The sequence below is a fragment of the Mastomys coucha genome, unplaced genomic scaffold, assembly GCF_008632895.1.
Source record: "Mastomys coucha isolate ucsf_1 unplaced genomic scaffold, UCSF_Mcou_1 pScaffold21, whole genome shotgun sequence".
In the NCBI taxonomy this organism is placed as follows: Eukaryota; Metazoa; Chordata; class Mammalia; order Rodentia; family Muridae; genus Mastomys; species Mastomys coucha.
This window is the reverse complement of record NW_022196904.1, coordinates 36,333,469-36,337,482: the sequence shown is the minus strand read 5'-3', so window position 1 is coordinate 36,337,482 and position 4,014 is coordinate 36,333,469. Positions and strand designations below refer to the sequence as shown.

The 4,014-nt window shown below is 46.2% G+C and overlaps 1 long non-coding RNA gene across 1 annotated transcript in view; it reads left to right on the top strand.

Annotated features, from left to right (window-relative positions):
* Positions 1-451: 451 nt before the first annotated feature.
* LOC116100497 overlaps positions 452-4,014 on the top strand; it is a 21,964-nt gene continuing 18,401 nt past the window's right edge. Inside the window, exon 1 of the long non-coding RNA XR_004122601.1 lies at positions 452-873. This is a non-coding gene — a long non-coding RNA (uncharacterized LOC116100497). The remainder of the gene's footprint in view (positions 874-4,014) is intronic.

Sequence of the window (4,014 nt, the reverse complement as noted above, 5' to 3'; positions counted from 1 at the left end):
GGGGAAACCGGGAAAGGAGATATCATTTGAAATGTAAATAAAGAAAATATCTAATTAAAAAAAAAAGACAACTGAGAATAAAGCAAAGGGCAGGGGCTGAAGCATGACGTACACATGTGCCTAGCATAAGAGAAAGAATTTGGGTGTGGTGGCTCATGACTGCAGTCTTCATCATTTGGGAGGCTAGGAGGAAGGATTGCTCTAAGTTTGAGGCCAGCCTGGGCTATAGACTGACCCCATCCCAAACAAAACAGTGAAGCCAAACAAAAGGTAACTAGTCACATTTGTTCATTGTCTAGTACACCCACTTGGCAAGAACATGACACGTGATCAGCCTATCAGTAAAGATAGGCCATGTTGGCACTAAGGCTGGTTATATTTACATCGGCAGCAGAAGACAAACCAAAGGTAATACAGCACATACACACCAAGATGAATACCATCAAACACAGCGTGATCATTGCAGTAGTGGGCAGAGAGGCCTGCGGAGACTGTTCCACTGGTAAAATGCTTGCCCAGCAAGCACAGAACCTGACTTCAATCTCCACAATAGATTGTGCATAAAAAGCGATCAGCTGAGAATATATACCGCTTTCACTGAAGACCTGAGTTTGGTCTTCAGTAGCCATGCTGGGTAGTTTCTGGCCTTGGACCGAGTAGTCTGGAGGGACAAAGCCTGCTAGTCAATGAAGTCACAATCTAAGGACATTCTGAGAAGACGCGGAAGAGAGAAGTGTCCTGAGGAGGCTGACTGAGATTAGATTCTACGCATGATACTCTTAGCCCAAGAAACAAAGGTTCCTGAGAGTGGGCTCCCCACAGCAAGATCTGACCTTAGCTCCCAACTGTGGGAAGGAGCCTGTCTATTTTAGGGTAAGTACCTGCAGAGACCGGTCAGCTTGAGGGATCATTGTTCCCACGGTAACTGGCCAGCCAAGAGGTACGTTTTGGATGTGCTTTATAGTGATCGTTGAGCCACATAGCATCACTTTGACCTTTTAAGGAGATGCAGACTATTGGGGTTACCCACAGGAACACTTGAATCTGTAAAGCAGCTCTCCAATAATCCCCTGGAGACAGGGCTATGGATCATGGCTGCCAGTGGCTCTCCTATGGAGTCAGCATGGCTACAGGAGACACCAGCACTATCACTGGAGTGACAACCTCCAGGTCCCTTACACCCTGACCTTGCACCCTCCTCTGGTTCTGCTCTGAACTTCCCCATAGTGACAAATGGAGAGGCCAACCCCAGAGGGGACCTTGTATGAACCTCTGAGACAGACACCACCACCTTGGCCTTCTCAGGCACCAAGGAGCAGAGGCCCCTCCCTGTCCCTTCTCCATTCTTGGGGACAGCTGCTTATCATGAGCACAGAATGCTGGTTAACTGTATTGCCCAGCCTCCCTCTCAGGTCAGATAGTACTGTTGGCTGTCCTTTTCTGGGTGGCTGAGATGCCCAGGGAGCAGTTGTTAGTCTTGAGGTCCCTGTGGAGGCAGGAATGGAGTTGGTCTTTTTTAAGTTCCATTTCTGCTTTTTGTTTGCTTGTTTTTGTTTTGTTTTGTTTTAAGCTACAAACACCATGACCATGTGAAAGTCATGGAAGAAGGGGCTTATTTGGCTTATACTTCCATATCACAGTCCATCAGTGAAAATAGTAAGGCTAAGAACTCAAACAGGGCAGGAACCTAGAGACCTAGAGGCAGAAGCTGATGGAGAGGCCACGGAGGGGTGCTGCTTACTGGCTTGCTCCTCATGGCTTGCTCAGCCTTCATTCATATAGAATCAAAGACCACCAGCCCAGGGATGGTTCCACCCACAATAAGCTGGGTCCTCCCACATCAATCACTAATTAGGAAAATACCCTACAAGTATTTTCTCAATCAAGACTCCCTTCAGTGACTCTAGTTTCTGTTGAGTTGACATAAAATTAGCCAGCTCACCTGAACCCTTGTAGCTTGACACACAAACACGTCACTGTTAAGCAGCAACCTTTACTTTCTTATTCATCCCTGAGATCTCACATTAGTAAACATCACAATATAAAAGATTCCAAATTAGGCCGGGTATGATGTCACACGCCTTTAATGCCAGCACTCAGGAGGTAGAGGTAGGCAGATCTTCGAGTTCCAGGACATCTTGGTCTTCAGAGTGAGTTCCAGGACAACCAGGGCTACATAAAGAAACCCTGTCTTGGAGAAAGAAAAAAAAAGGACCTTTAAATTTTAAAGTCTCTAAATTGTGGGCTTCTGTAAAATAGATTAAATACTTTCTTACTTCAAGAGGGAAGAATCAAGGCACAGTCACAATCAAATCAAAATCAAACTCCAACTATGTGAGCAACACAATGTCTAATGTCTGAGATCCATTCATGATCTGGGAGCCTTCAAAGGGCTTTTGTCACTTTCCTGGCTCCACCCCCTGTCGCACACACAGCTAATCTAAGCTCTGATAGGCTCCATCCCACCAATACTGCTGTTCTGGATGGTCACTCCACAGAATTGGCATCTCTAAAATTCTGGGGTCTTCTACAGATAGGCCATACTTTCACCTATAGCTCTCCTGAGCTCTCTTCGTGGTGCAAGGCCTCAACTTTTCTTCATGACTCCTTCAGTCTTGGGGCTTCCACTGCTACTCTGGCTACACCCTCACCAACAGCCTTTCCTGGCCTCTCAGTGCCAAGCCTCAGCTGCTCTACACGATCCCCTTCATGTCTTCAAAAAAGATACCACCTGGTTGACCCTTTAAGACTACCAAGTCCAGGGCTGGTGAGATGGCTCAGTGGGTAAGAGCACTGACTGCTCTTCCAAAGGTCCTGAGTTCAAATCCCAGCAACCATATGGTGGCTTACAACCACAACTAATGAGATCTGACACCCTCTTCTGGTGCATTTGAAGACAGCTACAGGTATACTTATTTATAATAATAAATACATTTAAAAAAAAAAAAAGACTACCAAGTCCAGCTGCCAGCACAAAGTGCAACCTAGCTATCTCTGGAACACAGCTTCTGTGTGCTGATTCTCAGGAAGCACTTCCCAGATGCTGGCCTCTTCTTAATCACTGCTAATTTCTCAGCTCCAGCTAACCACCACTAGTTGTCCCAGTAACACAAAGTTTTCATTTCAATGGGGTTGCTCTCTTGTTAATCATGGCTGACTCTCCAGCCCCAGCTGAACAGACACACAAACGATTTTTCACATAAAAAGCCTAATAAAGTCTTTGCTTCTTTCTGAAACAAGCCAGACTGCCATTTTATAAGTTGTGTTTTCTATGCACACCCTTGCTCTGAATAATGACATGGAGACCTTTATATTCATTCAAAGCTTCAGGTACAATAGCTTGGGCAGATTCTGAGCTATTCTAACCTGACAATGCTGGCCTGGCCTACTTCTCAGCCACGTGGTCCATTCCCTGCCATCTTCATCTTACCTTGGCACTTCCTCCTTTTTTTTTTTAAAGGGGGTAAAATATTACTCTTTTTTTTTTAAGATTTATTTATTTTATGTGTATGAGTACACTGTAGCTGTAGAGATGGCTGTGAGCCATCATGCGGTTGCTGGGAATTGAACTCAGGACGGTCCTGCTCGCTCCAGCGTAATATACTGTAGCTGTCTTCAGACAGACCAGAAGAGGGCATCAGATCTCATTATGGGTTGTGAGCCACCATGTGGTTGCTGGGATCGGAACTCAGGACCTTCGGAAGAGCAGACCATGCTCTTACCCACTGAGCCATCTCGCCAGCCCGGCACTTCCTCCTCTATTCATGTCCTGATGGTGACTTCCTGGGTCCCACCTGAGATCCTCTTCCTCTTTCTGGCCTTGGGAGTCCTACCTCTTCCTCTCCTGCCCAGCTATTGGTTGTTCAACTATTTATTGACCAACCAGAAGGTGATGGAGAACATCATTTTATAACATATCAAGTCTCTCTGGTTTCTCTTTTGTTCCTCCCAGCTAGCATCACATCGCCAAGTCACCAGCTACCACCCAGCTCCTCCCTCTCCCTCCCTCCCTCC